This window comes from Falco cherrug, chromosome 6 (assembly GCF_023634085.1).
Source record: "Falco cherrug isolate bFalChe1 chromosome 6, bFalChe1.pri, whole genome shotgun sequence".
Taxonomy (NCBI): domain Eukaryota; kingdom Metazoa; phylum Chordata; class Aves; order Falconiformes; family Falconidae; genus Falco; species Falco cherrug.
In genome coordinates, this window is record NC_073702.1 from 58,638,790 (window position 1) to 58,664,554 (window position 25,765).

General features: G+C 38.9%; 1 protein-coding gene across 1 annotated transcript in view; it reads right to left on the reverse strand.

Moving 5' to 3' along the window:
- NKAIN2 (sodium/potassium transporting ATPase interacting 2) overlaps nt 1-25,765 on the reverse strand; it is a 572,838-nt gene that overhangs the window by 173,125 nt on the left and 373,948 nt on the right. The window lies entirely within an intron of this gene.

Below are 25,765 nucleotides of genomic sequence, written 5' to 3' on the forward strand. Positions count from 1 at the left end.
CTTTAGAAACAAGAAAGAGAAAACATTAAGATACTATCAACTTCTGTGTAAACTGTGGTAAGGAAACATGCTGCTCCAGCGTTCAGGATGAAAGAAACATTTACTTTCCAACCAAATATTTTACTCAATGCCCCAATTACTCAAATGACTCAAAGTCAGAGGCTTCCACTGACTCAGCACAAGCTCCACACACCCCCATGAAGTCTCTTTGGCTGCGTTTTCTGCCTATACAGATGAATGCATTTATGAAGTGGAACCTCTCTGATTTTCACTGCACTAATCTGTACCAACCATAAACCTATCTAAAACTATAAAAACAGTTTCACAGTTTTCAAAGGATCAGAGGTCACTCTGTTGTATTACAGTCTCACAGAATTGAAACCCCATAGTTTTAACATCACCAACTGTGGAGTACATCGAGGACTCTTAACCCATATGACTGATATTGTTACACTTTATCAATAAGAATCTGGTCTGGCCAGTTACACAACAGTGCTTAAATATTAATGAAACACACTTTTCTCCTACTTTAAACCAGGGAAAGCAAAGATTTCTGATGCACTATTGCGGCATTGGTCTTTTAATACCATATGACTTGTGATAAATTATTGACTACATTTTTCTAAATAATGTATCCTCATCAGTTCAAAAAAATCAGTAAAGCATGGTAGAACCATCTGCCACTAGTTCAAAACCTAAGTGTGTGGTCCTGTACCTTTAGAGAACAGAGCACTGCTAGTATTGAATTAAACATTTCTGGAGTAATGAAAATAGTCCTATTGCAAAATACCTTAAGTTCCAAGAGACTAAATCCACACCAGGAGCAGGGCAGCCCACACCTAAACCTTGGGCTTGCTGTATTATGAACTGGATAGCCTTGTCTCCAGCCCTGACTTCAGCCATGGAGCCTTAGACCTGACCCGTCATCTCTTGTTGTCTAAGTCTGCCAACAAGCCCTGTCACTGAGACCATGTGGACCTTGCTTGGAGGTGTGGGACTGCAGCCTGGTCCTTGAGGGCACTGCCTGTACTGTGGTCACCCTCACCCCCTCAGCTCATCAACCCATACAAGAGCAGCCATGCTTTTACTACTCCTCAACCAGCCTGTACCAGACGACAGTTTGGACAGGTCACAGCTTGTTTATAGGAAAGAGGTTGATAGAAGACCTGAATCTTTTCTACTCTCATGTTTTGAAGGTGTTCAGCTTTGTCTTGATGTCTGTTGCTTGCACTGTACAAGAACATGTAAGACTAAAGTACAAGTTCCATACAACAAAACCTGTTTACAAGGACATTGCAATGGCCTACCATTAAAGCTGTTTACAAGGTGCAGAGTGTTTTCCAGGCACTTCTGTCAATCCTTTTTCATACCCTCTGCTTCTCTTCGCCCTTGAAAATGTGTTCCGTCCTGAAATTTCTTAGCTAAATTGCTGGGACCAGATATACAAGTATACAGCTAATTTAACAAAATTATCTTCACTCTCATTTTTTTTTTCTTAATAAAGACCATTATTTAGCTACGCTGATCAAAACCATATCCATTTTCTTGTCTGCTGTGTTATTGCTGCAAGGAGGGACTGCTCCCAATATAGGACCGTTTTCCCTATTTTAATGCTTTAATATGTGGTGGTATCACACAAGAAGAAGCCCTTGAGGCTCAGCCTGATGCCTTCCACTTGTTTTCTCTGAAGTATGGCTGAACTAAACAGGATTCCTCAGTCTCAGCTCCTCAGCTCCTTTGCTATTAAAGAGTGCCTGCTTAGCCTGACTTATCTTAACAGCTGCTTTGTACTGTGCAATTCAGCTGATGGACACTGCACAATACTCTTTAGCATGAAAAAATGTTTTGCCTTTTTGGTCATTCCTGACAGACTTTGTTGAGTTTTTCCAATATCCCTTCTGTGTTTGTAAGGCATTATCCTCCCTCTTGGAGCACCCTACCAACCCAGGTAACCTTGTTTGTTCACATACAGAAAACATTTTTTCCTGTATGGACCGGCAGGTGTGAACATGATCACTGGACTCATGGTGACATCTTCTACACGTTTTGAGAAATTGTTTAGGTGCAGTGCAGAACGGCACTTTATGTGAGTTTCTCATTGTTTCCTAGAAAGTGGTGCAAGTTTCAGCATGGTCAGTGTTGCCTTTTCTTTACTAATTTTCCATTTTCTTCTGAGCTTCATCAAAACCAGTAAGGTGCTGCATACTGTAGTATCTTGTGTTACACTTAAGGATCTACTTCACATTTTTCTTACTTAGTGGTTATTTCCTAGCGCTGTGCCTTTGATGTCTATTAGCAAAGCTGTACAAGCCCCTTAGAATTCTTCTCTTTCAGTCTGAGAATATTTTGGTGCTGCACTGAAAATAAATATATGGATTTCCCTGTCCAGCTTCCTAATACTTGGTGTCTCTGATGTTTGCAAACATGTATAAAACTTCTCTTTCTCAAGAATTTCTTATCAAATTACTGCATTTGGCCACTGAACTCAGAATATTTTCTTTTTCTAAAACACTAGCTCTTGGTAATACTCCTTCAGTATAATACTTCTGCTTTTCAGTGTGGCAGGGGTTACATTGCAGCTATCTCCACAAATCAGCTGGGATAAAATTTTTCACTGATCTAATAGCATAGTTGCAAAATGTAGCAGTAGGAAGGATGTCACCTCTTGTAAAAGATGAGATACTTTGGAAGCATGTAATAATAAATATTCTATTGATATATAACAGATGCTATGGGTACATGGAATATTCAAAAACTATTGCATTGGTGTGCTACAAGTATTTGTGTTTCTGTGCATATACCTGTGTTACAGTACGTGGGTATTATCAGTTCCTATAATTTATCCATAACTCTAGTAAAAATTAATATCATATTGCTTTGGTAGGACAGCGAACATCGAACCAGAACAAAAAACCCCAACAAACTAAAGAGAATTAGTTGCTACAGGTGCAACAGGCAGTTTTAGGAAAGCAAGTAATGACCGTAAACCCCTTATTGCTCTGTGACCTATTTCCTGTTTTATTCTGAATGAACTGTACTGTGCTCTAAAAGCCTGGACATACCTGGGCAACTTTGACACTGCCTGAAAAGAATTGCAGCTGTTGATGCTGGGCTCACACAGGCCTGCCAGGATAATCAGTATACAAGAAGCCTTGAAGGGATGGCTAGTACTTTTTCTCACCCTCTTTCCATCACTGGATAGAGAGTGAATATTTTCTGTCTAGTCATGCTGATCTTCATGATATCTGTGTTGAACATTGCATGCCTAAACACAGTGTTTTTGTCCTGCTGCTTGAGGTCTTGAAGCTTAGCCAGGCACTCTTGTTCTCCAGCAAGGGTTATCACCTTTTTTTATCCTAGGTAGCTTAGTCACCTTTGCTTTGAAGTTTCTTCAGTGTGGTTAAATTTGTTTCTTTGAAATAATCCCTCCCAGAAACTGGTGTTACAAATCTCACAACTGATCTTGATGCTCGTACTTGCCAAAAACTAACTTTTTATTCTTCCGAAGTGACTGATGCTGTGAAGCCTTACTAAGAAGAGAAAACTAAGGTGCAATATTAGAAAGATAGAACAGCTGTAATGAGTCAGACCAAAAATGCATGCTACCTTGTGTCCTGTCTCTCTCAATAGCCAGAAGCAGGTGCCTTGGGAGGCAGGCAAGAAGGGCCAAATATACTGCCTTTAGTTCCTGAAATATCCTTGCAGCACAGTGGATTACATGTGTTTAATAATCCTGAAAGAATTTCCTTTCCATGATAACAAGTTTTTCATGTTAAAGGGAATCAAAATTGGGAGAAATTACCTAGAGCTGTGGTGGTACTTGAAAAAACTAATAGATTTGACAAACCCAGAAAAATTCTAACAGATTTGACGAACATGTTAGAAATTTCCTAGGTGCAGCCTTGCAGGAGCTGTAGGGATAAATAATTTGCTGACACTCATTTCTGGTTCCAAAGTAAATAAAAAAGATGGTATCTCTCCAGCTTTTATTGATGAAATCTATTTCACCCAACCTTTTAGCTTCACATTTAAATCTGACCTAAGAAAAGTAGAGGTAAATAATCTTTGACTTTTTTTTTTTTTTTTTAGGATTAGATGAATTGCTTTTGGAGAGAAGTCTTGTTTCTATTCACTACAGAGGGAGTCTGAAGTGATTTATATTTAGACTGGGCACCCAGCATCAGATGCAGATCAATTTTCCCTAAAAGACAGGTTACATCCAAGCTATTCTCTCCTGTGTGGCAGAACTCATGTGTTTGCCAGCCATTTGATATTTAGAAAGCTATGTCTAGCCACACCGTCTGACTGACTTCCTAATCTGTCCCTTAAAAGGCCTAAAAATGACCTTTATCTTCATATTCTCATTTTTATACCTCATCCCCCAAACCAGCTACAAACAGAGATTTAATTCTTGTTACCACCACTTTCCTGTTTATGCAAGGCTGCTTTGCTTTCCTGGAAATGAGGATTACAGGTAGTCTGAGTCTTTCCATGCCTCCTGCTGCTTGCTTCCAATACGTTGCTTTCTTTTCTTATTAATCACCCTCTCTTCCTTGCTGTGAGTGCTACTAGACAGATCCCCTCTACTTTGTTTCATGCATTGTGCACTACCTAGTTATGTTAGAGGACTTGTGTTTTATAAGTCTGAATTGTTTATTGATAAGGACTGTTTACAAAAGCCTTAAAATTAAAGGAAGAATTCTAGCCCTGCACACACAGACTGGTGCCCTGCTTCTTCCTTCAAACCTCTTTCTTTCTTGCAGTTGGTGTTTCTTCAGCCAAAATTCAAGCATGCTGCTCATGTCCAACATGAACAAGATGCTTGTGCATACAGTTTGGACACTGGTCTAGATGTTGGGAATAACAAAAGGAGCACTCTTACATCTGTTTTTGAAATATATTTATTGACATAAAACTAGACTGATGTCAAGATGGGATTGATTAAACCACCATAGCTGAATCACTATGTGCACTAGAATATGAAATCCCAAGGAGGGTGACAGCACTACTTAGGTACAAACAATTCAACAGGGGCAGGGGAGCCTTTCTGCTTCAGTGACTACTCTAGTTGTCATTGTTACAAGAATTGCAGCTTGATCCTTGATTTTCCCTGTTACAGACAAGTCAATTTATTTATTGCATTTGATACAACTGACAGTTAAGTCAAAAAAAGAAGCAGATATTCTCTGCTTATATGATTTCTAAATCAGCCAAGAGGAAACATCCATAACACTATACTGTACTTGAAAAGCTCAAAATCTTTCATTGCCTCTATTTTAAAACAACTGAGATCTGAATAAAAAAATAAACATCAGTTGTTACTTTGCAGCGACGGTTCACTGCTACCTGAGGACTTGTTCCTTCAAACACTTGGAAAGTTGCAATCACATAAGATTAAGTGCTGTAATTTGAGGATAATTATATTTTGTATATATGGTTAGAAAAAAGATGAACAGAAACCTGATGTAGTTCAACAAGGGGAAAGGCAAAGTCCAGCACCTGCAGAAGAACAACCTGAAGTACAAGTACAGGCTGGAGGATGACATCTGGAAGGCACCTTTGCAGAAAAGGATCTGGGGTCCTGCCATCAATGCCCTCTCATGGCAAAGGCAGCCAGTGGTATCCTGGGCTGCATCAGGCAGACCGCTGCCAGCAGGTTGTGGGAGGCAATCCCTCCCATCTGCTCAGCACTGGTGGAGCCAAACCCAGAGTGCTGGGTCCTGTTCTGGACTCCTCTGTACAAGGCAGACATGGACATACTGCCAATATGATGGTGAAGGGATTGGAGCATGTGTCGCATGAGGAGAGACTGAGAGAGCTGGGACTGGTAAGCCTGGAGAAGAGAAGGCTCAGGGGAAACTTCTCAGTGTGCACAAATACCTGAAAGGAAGGTGTTAAGAGGATGGAACCAGGCTTTTTTTCAGTGGTGCCCAATTACAGGAGCAGAGGCAATGACCAAAAACTGAAACACAGGAGGTTCCCTCTGAACATCAAGAGACACTTTTTACTGTGAGGGTCACCAATCACTGGCATAGGTTGCGCAGAGAGTCTGCAGAGTCCCCATCCCTGGAGATATTAAAAATCCATCTAGGCATGATCCTGGGTAACTTATTATAGCTTATCCTAATTTGTGCAGGGGTAGACTAGGTGACCTCCAGAGGTCCCTTCCAAACTGAGTTATTCTGCTATTAGGTCATTCAAACTGTTTCTATGTATGTACATTTTAGATAACCCCAAAGTGTAATTATACAAAGGATAACTATCTTTGAAATACAGTATGACTGGAGATCAAGTGCAGCATCAGCGTCGATGTCATCCCATCCTGCCATGCCGATCTAATGAAAAATCAGATATTCTTTCTTATTAAGAAAAAATTTAAAATACTGAAAATAATATATTTTTTTATGAAGTAGCTTATCTACCTTGTAGTGATTTAGGTACTTTATTTGTGTTTTCAATGCACTAAATCTCTAGTGAATAAAACAGCCTGGGGACAAGGACTTGAACTCAGTCTTCCCCCCTCAAGGGAAGAAAGCTAACCTTTTGACTAAAGAGTTAGATGCTTTTGTGTTGTCTTTTTGGCCTCATAAATCTTGTATACTTTGCTTCACTGTGGCCCCCATCTTTGGTTTTCCCATTTTTTCCTGAGCTGTTCTGTACCCCTCTCACTAGAGAAATTCTCCAAAGAAAGAGGTGATCAGGATTTGAAACCCCGAAATCTGATGTAGAGATATATAACTCAGATTTTACATCAACTGGGAAAATGCTTTAATTATTGCATTATTTGTAAAAAAGGAGGACTGTCATCATTACCCAAATATCCTCTTCCAGCAGCTGACTTTTTAAAATGAATGAAGCATGGCCCATTGGGCATTTACTAAATTCTGTACACTTCAGCTTGAGTAAACTTATAATAATGTTGAGCCCTGAATCAGAAACCTACATTCCCACAGAATTCTTGGTTTTTACTTGCTACTATATTGGTTTTTAAAAAGCTTTTTCTTGCCTGGATTAGAAGAAACACATTACTTTGGATTATGAAATAACAAAATATCCAGGCTTTTATATTATTTGCTTAATTTTTACTATTAGACTCAAGAGGTATAATATAAAAAATATTTCAAAAAAAGCTAGATAACTTCCTTTTGACAGTATAAAACTGGCTCCTGTAAAATGTTCAGAATTCTTGTTTTTAAACTGACACACTTTTGTAAACAAATTGATATATGGAAAATAGTAGTGTTGTAAATTTTGTCTCTCGCTCAAAAAGAAAAGAAGCATTGGGATCGAAGAGTTTACTCAGTTTCAGTCAACATTTCTTTTTTGTTTATTCTTTTTTGTTTTATTCATTTAAGTATTAAAATATATCTCACAATAATAATTAAAAGGGGAAAAAAGAATAATCAAAACATTGGTCTTCAGAAGTATTATGAAACTGTCATTTAAAAAAATGCAGACACCAAAAATAGCACGGCTTCAGTGGAAAAAGAAGGAAATTTAGGAAGCCCTACATGCTAAAATTTCTATCAAAATACTTTCCAGCTGATGCCCACAGTTTCTTTCTGATGTGTGTGGATTTGCTGCATATGCAGCAATCTTACCTCAGCAATTGTGGAGTGAGGGACAAGTAGTGTAAAAGGAGTGAGTTCCTTTCAAATACCTCCTCAGCAGAGGCTCTCCTAATTCACACCTGGGTCTCTAATTGAAATACCTGTATTGATCACAATTACATATGACAATAATGGACTTCCTGTCCTAGGGTCTCCAAGCACTCATTCTTAATTTTATGCACAGAACAGTCTGTGAATGTTCCATTGTTCTGAAATGTTCTGAAAGTGAATGGGTCTGCTCATGTTCCATTAGGCACATAACTCCACAGAATGGGTCCCTAGTCAGCAGGTATCTCTAAAGGGCTTTTTAGCTCAAATAGAACATCTTAAAGCAGAAAACAGCTGGTGAATGCAAAACCTGCTTGTTTCAAGATCTGACTACGAGGTCTTCCCCAGTTCCATTCTGTGGCTTTGAAGAGCAGTTGCATTCAGTCATTATCTCCGCATACAAGGTGGTGGTAGTACAAAGATATTGCACTCCAAATTGTTTCACAATTTCCTTAGTCTCCATGTGATACAGCTTCTGCCCTACAGTTAAACGATGTTATCATTTTTAGCCTTTAGGCAGAAGAGCAGTTCCCTTCTAGCTAGCTTGCAAAATAGTACAAAAATCTTTAAAGAGCAAGTGCTGTTAAATCAGTTCTGCCAACATTTCCAGTGACCTTATATGTTTAGCACAGCCAAGTATTTTTTAACTCTCCATCTCTACCTTTTTCCCTCTCAGTTATTGAATTCCAGAAAGAAGTGCAAGACATTAATATCTCACCTGGAACAACCAAGACTGAATATTATTGAGTTTTCTTATTAAATGTGGCATTTTCATTAAAATCCCTTTCTTGCCCCTGAAAAATCATGATGCTGTATTATCTGTTCTGATACAAGAGTGTTGCAGCATGTGCCTAGGAGGTAATACAGTTTAGGAGAACAATTAAATATGATGGCTGGCCAAAGGCAATTTATACATTTATTTCATTGTTGGCAGGTTACATTTTTAGCAACAAGTTCTGCACCTGAAGCATCCCATCCGTGCATTGCTTTTGTAGTGACATAAGAGAAGAGAAAGAAAAGCTGTTTTGCATAATCCCATGTACAATGATGGGGGAGTCTATAAAGAACAACGGGAGTTAGACATTAATGTTAAATTAAATGGACTGTCATGTGAAAGTAAAAAACACTTCAGCAATGAGAATATAAGGCAATCAAAGTAATGTGAATGATAAACTGTAAATCTGGCTTATGGTTTGATGCAGAATCATAGATATCGTCTCCCTATAAATTCCTTGCTCATCTGAAAACTATGTGCTCTGTCCAGACTCAAGTTTAGATTTTTTTTAACCATAGGTGTGTACTCTTCACCCCCCTTTTCTCTGGAATGTCTGTAAATCAGAGAAAAAATATTTCAGTAAAATTAGTTTAATTTCCTTGTTTTCCCCTGGCCGCTATCACCATTTCTCTTCTTCATGAGAAAGCACCTATCTAGCCCTTTCCCCTAATGTCAGTGAGTGGTTCATGAGGAATTCTCTACTGGGAAAATGCTGTCCAATATGAGAGCTGGGGAGATGCTTCCAATGTCCTGCTTCTGACAGCTTTATGTGAACTGTGGAATTGTGAATGATGATTTTAGCCGTTCTGTTTTCTTCATGGACCATGACTGGGACATAGGTGCTTAATGCGGAGGTATGGACAACTCTGTTGCCAGGGCTTCTCCCCCTCTTGTATCCCAGAACTGATGTGCATCACGGTTGTGCAATGGTGTACGATGGCCCAAAGTAGCAGACACAGTGGCTGCTAAAGAAGCAGTCTAACAGTATCCTCTCAGACTTGCCACAACAGCCATAGCATTGGAGCTACTATGTATGCAGCCAATTTGCAACGTGGACGAGGCTAGCTTGCAGTTATCTGCGGTTAACTACACAGACAGTCTTCAAGTTTCTGATTCTTCCAATATTCAGATGTGTGCTTAATTTTGACCTTTTATTTGCATGAGCTGCACTGCTGGCATCGATGAGAGTACACTTGTACCACGAGATGTTAATGTCAGCAGGGCTAGTGCCTACGATGGGCGCTATTCAGCAAAGCACTCAAGGCTGTGTCTGCCTTTCTCCATTCAGCAAGTCCCATTAATGGAACTCAAGTGTGTGCCTAAGTGCTTTCTTAAGCCTGAGCAGTGATAGCTTGTATAATTGGGGTCAATGAACAGAAACTGTTAGCAGCCACGCAATGAATGGCATTTTCTCCATGTCAAGCGCAGATGAAGTGTTTGAAAGCAAGGAATTGTATTTGTCATTCCTATTATATATGCAAAGTTCAAAAATGATACCTTGAAGTAATTTCACTTGGAAAAATATTTCTTTTTTCCCAATGAAACCATTCTATCTCTTATTTGGTGACAGAAATAATTAAAATAGAGGTGTATTTCATATATGGATTTCAGTTGCAAAAATGAAGTGAAAAGTACTTCTCCAATCAGTGGCCAAACAATAACATCCACAAAGTTGGTTACAAAATTGTACATAGTAATGTACAAAATGTACAAAAGTAATTTCTTGAATTTTGTTAACCAAAATGGTATTAACAATCAAACCCTAATTATTATTATTATACTTTTTACTATGATTTAAATGAAAAACATTTGTTTCATATTAAAAGGTTGATCAAAACTTCTGAAAAGATACTCTAGAATTGCATAAAGAAAAAATCTTTTTTTTTTTTCAAAAAGAAAAACCAGTGATCTAAATATTGTTACTATAAAATGATATTTTCCCCTTTCTTGATGAAAACCACTTGCTAATTTTGACCCAACTCTTAGAATATGTCTGGACCACGAAACTGCAGTTTTCAACAAATTTATATGAATTAATGAGAAGAAACAAATTGTTTGGCTATAGTCTCAATACTAAAACTAATTTAATTTCATTCTGAAAACAATTTTAGCATAAAGTTGTCTCAAATATTTCTAGTTCTTAATTTGTTAGGTATCTAAGTCTGGACTGTCAGGAAAAGAAAACAGGGAAGGCCCTTTCTCTCTGAATCCTACGCAGTCATCTGCTGTATGTTATGGATTACATAATGTAAAAAACCTCAGCAGATAAAAAAATGAGTCCAATTTTCAGTTACAACATTATTCTTTGTGTTAAAATTGCAAACACCCTGATGGGACTGCAATCAGTGCTTCTTCTTCTATCAATATAGATTTTCCATAAAAATTGCAAGTGATTTCTGAGTTATCAGGCCACAGTGCTATATCAAGGCTTGAGGGCACCCAAAGCTTTTCAAAGACATTCAGCCTTTTTTCCAGTTTTAAGGTAGTAGTTCAGGCAAAATTTATCCTTCACAGTTTGTTATTTCCTGATTTAGGGATTTGAATTTCTAAAAGCTTTTTTTTGTTTGTTTGTTTGTTTTTGTGTTTTTTTTTTTCCAGTATAAAGGACAAACTTGGAGAACAAAGAAAATGTACTTTTAGCCATGTAAAAATATCCCAAATACAGGCACATGCACACACATACACAAAACCATGTTCTTGTCTTTCTTCCCTCTCCCATGAATACATGGTACACCCTTTATGAATGTTACTGCCAGGGAGTTACTAATGAACTTTTCCTCAAAAAAGATGTAAGGGTGTTGTGGATTTGATTTTCTCCTGTTCAGATACTACCACCTGCATTTTGTCTCGTCTACCTCTTTCCAAAAAACTTTCAGCATTTTACCTTCTTTATCCCTTCCATCTCCTCCAAAGCATTTCCTTTCTCTGTTTCTGAAACAGCTTTCCTTTTAAAATGCTACACTTCCATATCAGCTACATTTTAAGAAACACTTTCATTCTGCCTTTCAATAATCATAAAATCATAGAACTGTTTAGGTTGGCAAAGGCCCTTAAGATCATCGAGTCCAACTGTTAACCCAGGGCTGCCAAGGTCACTACTAAACCATGTCCCTAAGCACCACATCTCCACGTCTTTTAGATACCTCCAGGGATGGTGACTCAACGACCTCCCTGGGCAGCCTGTTCCAGTGCTTGACCACCCTCTCAGTGAAGAAATTTTCCTAATATCCAAGCTAAACATCCCCTGGTGCAACTTGAGTCCATTTCCTCTTTTCCTGTCACTTGTTACTTGGGAGAAGAGACCAACACCCACTTGTGTACAACCTCCTTTCAGGCAGCTGTAGAGAGCGATAAGGTCTCCCTGGAGCCTCCTCCTCTCCAGGCTAAACAACTCCAGTTCCCTCAGCTGCTTCTCATAACACTTGTGCTCCAGACCTTTCACCAGCTTTGCTGCCCTTCTCTGGACATGCTCCAGCATCTCTATGACCCTCTTGCAGTGAGGGGCCCAAAACTGAACACATTATTTGAGGAGCAGCCTCACCATTGCTGGGTACAGGGGGATGATCTCTTCTCTAGTACTGCTGGCCACACTGTTTCTGATACAGGCCAGGATGCTTTTGACCTTCTTGGCCACCTGGGCACACTGTGGGCTCATGTTCAGCCAGCTGTTGACCAGCACCCCCAAGGCCCTTCCCACCAGGCAGCTTTCTGCCACTCTGCCCCTAGCCTGTAGCGTTATGTGAGGTTGTTGTGACCCATGTGCAGAACCTGACACTTGTCCTTGTTGAACCTCATACAACTGGCCTTGGCCCATTGGTTCAGCCCATTCAGATCCCTCTGTGGACCCTTCCTGCCCTCAGGCAAATCAATACTCCGTTCCCCCCCACACACCCCAACAACGACAACAACTTTGTGTTATCTGCAAACTTATTGAGGGTGCACTTGATCCCTACTCAGCATAATGTATACCTGCCCAAGCCATGAGCAGCCAGTTTCTCCAGGAGAACACTGTGGGAAACCACGTCAAAGTCTTTACTAAAGTCTAGGTAGACAACATCCACAGCCTTTTCCTCATTCACTAGTCAGGTCACCTTGTCATAGAAGGAGATCAGGTTCGTCAAGCTGGATCTGCCTTTCATAAACCTCTGTTGGCTGGGCCTCATCACTTAGGTGTCCTGCAAGTGCCACCTGATGGCTTTCAGGATGATCTGCTCCATGACCTTTCCCCACACCGAGGTCAGGCTGACAGGCCTCTAGTTTCCTGGATCTTCCTTCCTGCCCTTCTTGTAGATGGGTGCCACATTTGCTAACTTCCAATCAACTGGAATGTCCCCAGTTAGCCAGGACTGCTGATAAACGATCAAAATGTCTTAGTGAGCACTTCTGCCAGCTCCCTCATTATCCTTGGGTGGATCCCATCTGGCCCCACAGACTTGTGTGTGTCTAAGTGGTGTGGCAGGTCGCTGACCATTTCCCCTTGGATTATGGGGGCTTCATTCTGCTCCCCATCTTCCAGCTCAAGGGGTTGGGTACAGTCATGCTAAAGTTCAATTCTTCCACAGTTAAGCTGATTCTTGTAACACAGATGTCCCTGTTTACCTTCTTCCAGCCTTTCCTCCTTTTCCCATCTACAGCTCTAAAATATTTTCATTGCTTCTTACAGAGGGAATCTTGCATCTGTAAAGCAGAGTAATCTTCTTCACTTTTCAGGATAAATGATTTAGAAGAAGGAAGTAAAAGGAAGTGGATGGAGTAAAACAAGTTCTGTAAAGCTAATAGAAGTGATTTAAGTATAGCAAGATGACCCCAGTTCCTCATCTGTGAGACACTGTCTGTGACTATTGCATGTGAAGAAAAACAATCTGCCCCTAAGCACATGGAGGAATGAGTTACTGCTCTTCTGCAAGAGAGGAATTAATAATGGCAATCAAACAGAGGGAGAATCTTTCATTGGCTGCAAGATCTCCCTGCAAATAAATTATTTCTAAAAATTACTATCTTACTGAAATTGTGTAGGACTGAAAATCCTAAATTTACTTCATAAACATATTTATTTAAAAACAAAAATAAATTAATGTTGTAAACGAAAAAAAAATCATTATTCTGTAAACAATACACAGCATTAAGTAATCTAGTTTCAGTGCAAAGGGAAGACAACTTTTTGAGTCTATTCTGAAACACTGACATTCTCTTGCTGAAGTTATTTGCCCTTTCAAAATCTACTCCTTCATGAAGGCTCAACATTTCAAAAGGTTCATATTGATCTGAATTATCCTAATATGAATAATTTGAACAAGAATATTCTGCTGATGGTTATAAAGCTCTTAGGGAACTTCAGCGTAACCAGGTTCTGATTTCAAAACACAAATCCAGTGCAAGATTAAGACACCTAACTTTGTGTCTCACATAGGTGTCTGCTTGTGTGATGAGCATCTACATTCCCATTAGATGAGCCTACAATGCTCTGCTGTAGTCAGTGGAGAGGTAGTCAATGGAGCCTAAGGGGTGATTCAGATGACCAGATGATAGGTATCTATTTTGGATGAAAAGACTTGCTCCAGCTCCACTGTGTGCTCTGCAGCATTGTGTGTCCATTCACAATGCTCACAGCACAGTGGCATAGCGCGACACACAAGGCACCTATGTATAAAAGGTGTCTGAATTCCGGTGCCTTAATATTGAACTAAAGACCTTGCCAAAGGGATGCTAGGGTTTCTCTAATGTAGGTGCTGATCAAGCCTGAGCTGTGCCACCTGGCATGCAACTGCTGCTGCAGAGATGGGTGCTCCTCGCTGGGGCCCCGTCATTGCTGCCTGGCCCTGCGGCTACCTGCGCCCCAGTGCAGACCTAAGGCCACGTGGTTTCATGTCACTGGCTTAAGATCCAAGAAACCTTTTAGACTTCAATTTGAAATCCCCAGGTTTTTCACCATCACAAGGGTGAGTAGTTTAGGGGCTCAGGCTGGGACAGGACTGCAGACTACCTTAATAGTTGTGCCTCAGTTCACACTGCAGAGCAGTCCCAGAAACTGTGCACAGGAGCCCTTTTGGGCAAAATAAACCAGATGTACTCTAGGAATCTCCCAGTGGCTTCCCACTGCTGCAGGCACTAAATCCACAGGATCTGACCCTGAAACCTCCATAGTATGCAAATCAGGTCCTCAGCACCAACAGCTTTGCACTGAAAATCTCTCCCACTGGGCTGCACTTGTGGCTAATGGAGTGGTAATGCCAAAATAGCATTGAACTTGTTTTGCAGCCCCTGGGTTTACAAACTGCATCCTTAGCAAACTGAACACAGAGTTCTGCATGGGGTATTTTAGTAGTAAGAATAGTTGACTGTATGGATGACAGTATGGATTTTTAGATCAGGAGCCATGCCTGGTTAGCCATCTGTCATTATTATAGTTGCTGAGTTATGTAGTGATAGCTCTAATGAACTGAGGTGGCTACAAGTTGGGTGTTAAACCATCTAAATTTTAAGCATGTTTATCCCCCATGAAGTATGGACTTACTGGGCTAGAACTGTAACCTAAAATCTCACACAATGAACAAGCTAACAAGAAATGTTAGGCCATATAAAAAAGCGCCTTATATAAAAAATGCCTTTTATCAGTCTTATATTCACTTGTATGTGAAGTAATTTCTTTCTATTTGGCATCCCACCCTCTCTGTCAGGTCTTGAACATAAATGTGAGAGAGAGCCCAACCTAAAATTTGCATTTCCAGAAAAAGCACCAGGTCTTATGCTATTTGCTATTCAGGCTAGAGACACATTCATGCGATCTTTCTGAAGTTGTATCACTGCAGGGAAGAATTCAGATCCATAGGGCTTTAGGCAGTACAGCAATAAGATGCTCATCAGGAGAGAAGAGATCAGGGTTTGGATCTGTTCTCTAAGGATGTTATTCAATATTTTAGCCAGTGACTTTGAAACACAAAATGCACAAACTAGTATATTTTTCTTATGGAATGAATGTGCTGATCACAAAGCAGTAGACTCATGCTCCCTCCTCTATAAACTCCCTCTCTTGGGTTCTTTGCTGCAGAGTCTCTGCTTCAAAATGGTGGAGAGATTTTTACTTTGAAGCATTCCTGCACAGGTTGTTGCCTAAGGTATCTTTCTAGGAGCTGGGACACCTTTGTTTTTGTTTTTGAATGCTGCTGTGGGAAGGAAAGGACTGAATCCAGATGACCTACTTCCTATACAAGAAATCTAGCCACTAGACTGCCAAAAAATTCAGTTTATGTTAAGTTAGAGATTGGGCCCTTTAGAGAATACAGGCACACAATCATAGATTTTAGCCGAGGAACAGGAACCTCCCATGATGGCAGTTCTGGGCATGTGCAGGGTCACTGGGCACTGAAGAATTTTGAGGTCAGTGATGTGTCTGATGATGCCTTTGGTGTCAGACAAACCTGAATATTTTTTAAGTCACAGTTTGTACTTCTGCTGCTCATTGTGTATTTTAGATAGTCACAACTTTCATAAGACTAAGCCTTAACTCTTCCTTTACCACTATCTATATTTTTTCAGCTTGCCAACTTTTTAACAAATCCGTGAATGTAAACTTTCCATTCACTATTTTTAATGCTGATTTTGTTCAGTTGAGGCAATTTTATTAATATAAAAGGAAACTTTAACTTTTTGATGAAGTTGAAGCTTTTGCCTTTCAATTGCTTTTATGTCATACAGCACAGATTGATCTTTGCCGTGTTCTTGATGCTGGAAATGAATAAAAACTACTCCTGTATATAGCAGATGTTAAAATGTGGCTGAAAGCTCTGGAGAAGAAACATCAATTAACATTGTGACTATGTTGCAATGAAGACGATGAAATAAAAATGTCTCTTTTGCAGGATCATCAGACTCATCAATTTTCTGTTCATCACTAAACAAAATTTCAGCCAGTGGCACATTTGATCTTGAAGAATTCAAAGAAATCTGAGCTTTCTGAGTTCAATAAAAAATCATTCAGCCTCATGAAGGACCAGCGGTTCTTAAGGTCAGATCTCTTAAAAAAAAAAAAAAATAATCCTTTGGTTCTTTCTCCTTCTTTCAAACTCAGTCATGAATTGGAAAAATTCGCAAATCCATTTTATGATAATTGGTGAACAATAATCACATTTACAATATTGATTATTGATTTTAAATTTAGAACAGTTACATTCCTAGACCATAACATCTAAATAGCATAGCCTACATTTTATACAAACAGGTGGTGTGATACAAAACGCTTACCTTTCAGCAGACTGATTTTTCTGAGTTTACCAGAGTTAATCTCCCAGTATTTCACAAGTCTCCCCTCTCATCTTTTCAGATTCTTCTCTTACATTCATTTCCTTAATCAAATCTCAGTTCTGAAACTACTTTCATAAACAAAGAAATGCTGTTTTAATTACTTTTATAGTCTTGACTTCTGAAAGTCGTGTTTTTTGGTTTTTTGTTTGTTTGTTTGTTTTAATATAGATTACAATCTCTCTGAATCTTATATTTACCTCTTCTGGGATGCCTCAAGACTTGTCTGGGATACTGGTCCCTTACCACTCTGTTTCAGATTAATCTTGGCTATATAAATATTTTTTCTATGGAGATATTCCTGACCAAAACATACATTTAATGCCAACACATGCCAGAAAAAAACCCCAACACAGAAAGAAGCTTGTGATTCAAGTTCCACAAAGGCATTTCCAAAGTCTTTAGGAAAATCTGTTTGATAAGTGAAGCAAGTATTTTTGACCGAAGTTGAAAGAAATAATTTTTCTTCTATAATGATATTTAAAACTAAAAAGTCATCTACACCAGCATACTTGAAATCCATATTCAATATCCCGAATCTATGATTTCAGATGCTGACTGTGAGGAATCTGGTAAATAGGCTGAAGCCCATAAGGTCTGTTTTCATTTGTTCTTTGATTTGTTATTATAAACTTAGAGAATTATTATTTTGACAGCAAGAAAGAGAAATAAATTGTTATACTGAAGAGCATCAGACATCAGGTTTTGATGTTATTTTTATGATCCCAACAATTCTAAAGCGGCCTGCACAGTGCAAGTGGTAGCTGTCATACTCCCATTGCGAAAAGCAAATTTACTCTTGGTGATTATAAAACTGGAAGGGTAGAAATGTCAGCAAAGCATCATAATGTTATTTTAAAGCAGAGCTTTATTTTTATATATACTTACAACCCCTTAGAAAAAATTATTGATAACAAGGGAAAGAAAGAAATAACAGGTAAGGCAATTATGCTGCCATGGTTACTCTGAGAAGAGAAAGCTCACAGGAAATTTTAATACAATTCAAAAAGGATAAAACCAATAACATTCAACCAAGACACAGAATGTTTCTATAGATTTTTTTACAGAAAAAATTATGGAATCAGATTATCACTTTGACTGTGTTTGTCTAGAGTTGTGGATAACAGGAATGAGTCAGAGTAAAGCTGTGGTCTGGTGAGAAAAATCCCTAGGATAAGGAGAGAGGTATATCAGTGTCTTCACTGCCTTCTGCAGATTAATCCTTGGATAGAAACCTTTTCTAAACTCTGTATAGGGATGGTGCTGAATCAGGGGCAGCATATAAGAAATCCCTTCATCTAGGTGAGGTTCTGCCCCTGGAGTTGTTTGAATGATCTTGGGGATTATTATAGTTTCAGAGTGGGGAAGCCACAAGAACATTTTTGAAGCTGCCTTATCTTTAGCCGTAGGGGAAAGACCACACAGGTGAAGGGACAGCACCAAACAGCACATGGAGACAGCCTAGTCTTCAGGGCTAATGCAAAGGGAATCAGAACTAAGGGTCTCTTTCTTAAAGGACAAAACCAAAGAATAGCTCTTACCCCCTCCCCATTTCTGCTTACATGGTCTTAGATTTGCAGAGTTATTTTGTTAGAGACAGACTCAGGCAAAACAGGCAGGGTCCCTTGGTTCTTTCACTGTACAGTTTGAACACTTGTGTGTTTCTGGTGATGAAGTAACCCCATCAAGTGTCAGGGAAGTCTGCACTTTGGAGTTAGATTAAGGTACATTTATACACTCTAACAGATTAGAATACATTAAAATACCTCTTTGAAGAGAGAGGTGCACCTATCCACCCATTGTAAACCAAAAATAAAGGCTTTTAAGTGTAAGTAGCTCCTTAAGTAACACAGCTTTTGGCTCATGCATCATTCCCATAGATGAGATGCCTATGTTACTCTTTGTTAAACTCAAGTAAGTTTCCTAGCAACCCAGCCCTTATCTCTGTGGGGGATAAAAACACACCAGCATTATATAGAAGTTGAGAGTCTTTGACAGCATCATGGTCTTTGACCACCACAATTAATTACCAAACATGCTGGCATCAATCCAAAGTCCTCTTCTTCAATAAGATAAGTATCAACAAAGTACTTCATTTAATGCTAATGAATTTCATTTCTGCTACATGATAAAATCAGGTTCTGTGTATCTAGTATACTGTGCAAAGTGCAGAGCATCCTAAACAAAAATCTTCAAATTAACCTTTTGTTTTTCCATGTCCAATGTCAAGGATATCAAACACCACATCATGAAGGTGTCTTTTTAAGATTTATTTTAGGAAGTAATTAATGGCAGAAATAGAAAACCTTTCTAGAAAAAAAAAAAAAAAAAGCCTCCTTTTTCCTGTGGGTGGGTTATTTGTTTTGCTTAGCTTGCTTGTTTGTTTTTAAAGCAATTTGTCCAATTCTGCAGTGCTACATAATAGCCAATAATGTCAACTAACTCAAGACTAGGAGATAGCTCCAGGACTGGAGCAGTAAAAAATATAATTTGCAACTGAAATATTAAGATGATTAATTTATGTTGCCCTGTGTGTATGTTTAAGCTATTAACAGATAAAAGAGATCTCAGAAAAACAAAAAGCTGACAGACACAGACAAGTGAAAAAAGATTCCCCACTACTATTTCAAATCCTGTGCTGAAATATCTCTTATCTTTCTACGGCAAGAGACGATCTCTTGAGTAATCCTACCTGGTCCCCTGTAGCCTGACAGTCCTCAAGTTTATGGAATGTATAAAAGTATAATGACATTAACATTTAGAGAGCCTTTTCTTTTATAGTGGATTATCTGTGGTTCAGCAAGCATGTTCTTGAATAAACCTAGATCTCCTCTCCACATAAAATTTCAGTAACAGTTCAAAATACCAGGATTTTGCAGTATTTGCTTTCCCTGCACATTAGAGATGGGTACGAACCAAGCTGAAAGAACATATCACTGAAGTTTATAGTAACAAATTATATTCAGTTCTTTGCAGCCCACAACTTTTCTTAGACATTTTTGGGTTAAAAAAAAAAAAAGAAAAAAAAAAGGAAAGAAAGAGAGGGGTTTTTTTTTTAGAGATATACGTAGGGCACAGGAGAAACAACTAATTTGAAACACCCCTTCTTCAGAAGCTATACTCCTCCAGTAAATAAAGGAAAAAAAATACACCCTAAACCCCCAAAGAACAGGAACCTTATTGGTAACCTGCTCTTTCACTTAAGTTACTACAGCTTGTATTCCCTTTTCCAGGAGTAGCTAAGAAATTGGACAAGACTATCATTTGAGAGGAATCCAGGACAGCAGCTCCTGTGGTGTTTAACCATCATTACTTCTCTTCCAAGCAGAAGGAAGAAGCAATGCACCTTTGCTGACTCCTGACAGTTTTTAAAGGTAAATCTCCTATCTATTTCTATATCTGGGCTTGGCCATCTTTGACGATTTTTTTCTTTTTTTTTATTAGGTTGCCTCTATCAAATACAGTGATGCAATAAGGATTATTCACCTATAAGGCAGTCTACATTAGAGGTGTTTATTTTCACCACAATGATTCCTATAATATGCAGGCAATATGATTATGAAAAAAAAGGGCAGACACCTCATATTACCTTATTAAGGTTATGGACTAATGTTACCCTAATTTATATCTCCGTTGCACATGGTTGTTTAAAAGAATTTAAAAGAAAGAAATAAAAAGAACCAAGCACATATAACACTGACCTGTAGCTTGACACAAACTGGGAATACACTTTTTAACTAAATGACCTCATTAAATTTTAAGAGCCTGTTATTTCTTGTCTGATTATTATTCTAAATATAATACTATGGCTTCTGTGACTCATGCATAGTGCCTCAGGATAGATTTCTTTTTGATGTACGCTGCATTAGTCATCCTTATCTATGAACACAGATGATATATGGTGCAACCTCTACACCTACTGCTGTACTCTAGAAAGAAAATATTAATATATTACTTGGTTCTGTAATTAACACTGGTACATAAACCAATGCAAGTGCAAAATAGCTTTTAGGATTCATGATTGGATGATAAAAAAATCATTCTTCTTCTCAAAGTTGTTTCATTGATACTGTTAGAGATAATTTATTATGGCAATAACAATTCGTCTAGTTCTTGCAAGAAGTATGATGTAAAAGAAGAAAAATATGACAGCTAATGGAGAGTCTTTTCTGCAAGACTTGAAATTAGCAGCCATAGAGAAAGTTAATAGTTCTTACACGCTAAGAATCAAAAGACCTTCAGATACCAGCTTTCCCTGAAGAAACTAAAAGTCACATCAAACATACTGATTCCAGACAGCTCACAGAACTTGACTGGGTCTTGTCCAGTTCAAATTGGCAGGATTCATGGCAAGACTTGAATAAGTCTATGCTAGCAGGACAATTGTGAAAAAACAATATCCTTGTTAATGGTGCAGGACTAAACTTACAAGTGCAAATTGAGAGAAGGCTGCCTGTAAAAAGGAATGATATGAAAAAATGTATCTTTCCTTTAAAAATCGAGCATCATTACCCTGGCCTCCTCATGGTCCAGTGAAGTAAGTGTGAAATCCTGCACCTGGAGAAGGATAACTCCAGGCACCAGAATACATGCTGAAGGATGACCATCTGGAAAGCATCTGTGCAGAAAAGGACCTGGGGATCATGGTGGACATCAACTTGAATATGAGACAGCAGTACGCTCTTATAGCAAAGATGCCTAGTGGTATCCTGGGCTGCATTAGGAAGAGTGCTGCCAGCAGGTTGAGGAAGGTGATCCTTCGCCTTCGCCACTGGTGAGGCCAATCCTGGAGTGCTGCATCCAGTTCTGGGCCTCTCTGTACCAGGTATGCATGGAGATACTGGAGAGAGTCCAGTGAAGGGCCACAAAGATGATTAAGGGACTGGAGCATCTCTCATACAAGGAGAGGCTGAGTGAGCTGTGTCTGGTCAGCCTAGGGAAGAGAAGGCTCAGGGGGACCTTACAGAATCATAGAATCATTTAGGTTGAAAAGACCTTTGAGATCATCAAGTCCAACTGTTAACACAGAACTAAGCCATATCACTAAGCACTGCACCTACATGTTTTTTTAAACACCTCCAGGGATAGTGATTCCACCACTACCCTGGGCAGCCTGTTCCAATGCTTGACTACACTGTCAGTGAAGAAAGTTTTTCTAATATCCAATCTAAACCTCCCCTGGCAGACCTTGAGGCCCTTTCCTCTTGTCCTGTCACTTGTTATCTGGGAGAAGACACGTACCCCCACCTGCCTACAGATAGTCAGTGTATATAAATGACTGAATGGAGAGTGCAAAGAGGACAGAGCCAGAGTCTTTTCAGTGGCATGCAGTGACAGGACCAGAGGCAACTGGCACAAGCTGAAACACTGGGGGTTCGCTCTGAACATCAGGGAACACTTCACTGCAAGGGTGACTGGGCCCTGGCAGAGGTTGCCGGGGGAGGTTGTAGAGTCTCCATTCCTAAAGAGATAAGCTCTCTAGATGTGGTCCTGGACAACTGGCTGTAGGTAGACTTGTTTGAGCAGTGGGGATAGACCAGATGACCTTCAGAGAACCTTTTCAACCTAAACTGCTGATTCTCCAATCCTGTTCCATGTCCTCTTCCAGAGATGACATCTTACACTGTTTCCTCATCTCCTGAGAAGTGCATCTTATGAAGAGGCTAAAACACAAGCCTTAGTTCTGACTAAATTTTTTTGAACATTATCAACCCAGCAGGATGTTCTAATAGGGAAATAAGGTATATAAAATATCAGAGTAGGGGAAACACAACCACTATTCTTTGTTTTTCTAATTTCATACTGCAAAAATAAGAGAATGCTGGATCTTCTAAAAAAGGAGAGCAACTTCCCAGAATTCAAAGTTCCCCTCTCCTGCTTGTCTCACTGGTATTCTTGTGAGATATTTGGTGGTTGACTTTCTCTCACTAATCTTAGTGTTGTGAATGTTTCTAGGTCATCCAGCTTTGCAGGTAGAAGGATATTTGGGAGTTAGAAGGGAATAGCAGCATTTTTGCAGAAGATTGGCAGCTGTCAGTCAGATTTTTTTGTTTGTTTGTTTGGAAGCTGAACTGACAAACAGAAAAAAATGCAGATCAACATGAATACAATATTACGTGTAAAACAGAAAATAAAGTGTTACTGGGGATGAATGAAACATTATAGTTCTCTAGGCTCCTTTTACACGGTCTCAAAATATCCATGTGATATGACCAAAATGACCAGTATCAGAATACTTACCAAGTTTTGGAAGTTACCTTCTCTCTTCTGCTCAGAGAAATTTGACACATATTGTCCAGCTTCCACAGGATTGCCAGGGTTGGCATGCTACAGAGTCACTCTCAGTGCCTTTCTGCAGTTCATGCAGAAGAATTTTCTATGAAGCATGATATCTTTACTAGCTGAAAACAGGAATAACGCACCTCAAAAAATTTGTAGTCGTTAGTTCTATATGAGGGTGACTGGGCCTTCCTCTAGGAGATAATAGACATAATGTCAAGTATCTGTAAATAGAGAGGACAGAACTAGGGACAAAGATTTTCTAAGCACTATAAGCTGCTAGGCAAAACATTTCTTTCTTTTCAATTTTTTGATTCAAACTAAAGCATTTAAGATTAAAGCTGTGAGTGATTTATGTCAAAATTTGTAAACATCTGTGTCTAGACTGATTTTGCTCACTAACACTCTTCCCTCACCTGACACAAAAGGTGTCATAAGGTGTTAATTATTGGCTGCAGAACACAGATACATACACAAAAGCAACTCTTACAGCTATTACTGATTCAAAGAGTGGTTTCTTAAAGAATCTTGATGATGTGTTTGATCCAGTCAAGTTGCAGCACTGCTTTAAGCACCCCTGGGAGACTGCTTCTTATTGTATGCAGTTTTACTGTAAGAAAAATATGTCTATAAAGAAAAGTATGCTTAAATCCTTCCTTTATTTACTTCCATTCAGTCACTCCTGGCTACTTCTCTTTGAACCACCCTACCCCATTCCTCTCTCATTTACCCTCTTAGAACACTTACAGATATTTAGCACGTCATTCATGAATCATTATTTAGACAGGCACTCCATATTTAGCTCTTCTCCTTTTCCTCATAAATCAGTCCCTTCCAGACCCTCAATCATTTTTATTGCCCTTTCATAACTGCTGATAGTACTCATAAATGAAATGTCTGTAATGGCACTAAGCAAGAAAAAGGCAACAAGAGACCAAGGCTGGAGTTAATAAAATAAAAATAAAACATAACCTAACTTGGGCATCCTCTTTATTTTGGCAATCAAGTAGACATAAATAACAGCACAACAAGGCAAATTAATTACCAGAAGCTAAACCGAGGCCCAGGCATAGCTGCTGACATATTTATAAGTCTTGTAGAGAGGGCAGTAGAAAAACAGCAAATGCGAACATCTATTTCTGGTTTTCAAGGCAATATTCTAATATTCTATGCAAGAGTGGTTGCTGGCATTCAAAACGTAAACATCTCAAAGCAGTACTTTTGTAAGCACAACATGTAAGAACAATATCTATTTCCACAGGAAAACTTTCTAGGTCCATTTATGTTGACTGTGCTTGGAGATGGTTTCACGGGATGCTTTACATTGTTTAAGATACTTCAAACCTCAGAAACAGTTATCATTTTAATCGAGGTCAGTTATAGGGTTAATGGGGAAAGAATCATGTTTTTAATGGTCTCATATTTACAATACTGCATCCTAACAGTTTTAGTTTAAAAGGAAGGCACCTACTTTCCCCCTGTGAGGCCAATAAATGCTGGGATCCTAGAGTTTAAAGTTTAAAAGGTGAGATGTAAGTCTTAGTGAAACTATACACAGGACTTACTTTAAGCTTTCTCAGGAAGAGGCAGCTTTTAATAAAGACAATTCTGAATGATTTGTCATAGAACAGGCAGAAGACCTTATGGAAATTCTAATAAACTGCAGTGAGGCACAGCTGCTCTATCTTTCTGTGTGTGGTGTGTGACAATACACACATGATGAATTTCTAAATGTAAGGAAAACAGGAGACATGAAGATGAATCTAGCTGCATCTATTTTTAGATTGTATTACTGTGCATTTGAAAAATAAAGAAAATTAGACAAGTAGAATTTACAAAGGCAATTATTTTCTACAGGAAACTCAGAATGTTGAAAATACTAATTCTCAATATATATTAAGTTGTAGTAGCTTAGTGCTCAACGGCTTTATAGCTTTTCTTATGGATCCTTTATGAAGATAATTTAAAATCTATTTCCTAATTGCTTATAGTTTGACTGTTTTAGATTTGTTTTGCTGTTAAACAAAGCATAAGATATTAGCCCTTAAGAAATATTAAAAAAAGTATTTAGTGTGTTAAAATCCTCTGTTTTGGCTCTGCAGGTATGTAAAAAAATGGAACACTTAAAATTCTAAATTCAATACCGATAATAAACCCTCCCAGATATAAATAAACCAACAAGAAACAACCGACATTCCTGTCTTAAAGAAATGGTCATTGCTAGAGCTTGCATATCAAATCAGATCCCTGTTTGTCAGCACATAAAGATTTAAATGTATATATTTTTCAAGAAATGGAACATCCATGAAGAAAAGAAAGACTAAAACACTCATAAAAATTATCTTCATAATAACAAAATATCTACTCACTTATATTTAGAAGATATAGTGCAGGGGTCCTCAAACTATGGCCTGCAGGCCAGATACGGCCCCCCAGGGTCCTCAATCCGGCCCCCGGTATTTACAGCCCCCCCTGCCCCTCCCCCCCCCCCCCCCCCCCCCCCCCCCCCCGCCGGGAGTTGGGGGGGAAACCAAGCAGCCACAGATGGCTGCCTGCCACTGCATCCGCGCGTTGGCCCCTGTTTAAAACGTTTGAGGACCCCTGATATAGTGGAACATTAATGGTCACAGTTATTAGTCTGCCAATTCATAGAGGGGTTGCTTATTTTACAAAGAACTCATTCCTCCTATATGCACATACTCTTGTCTCTGCCTTAATGAATGAATCAGACAAAAGAAAAGAAAATGTCTGGAAG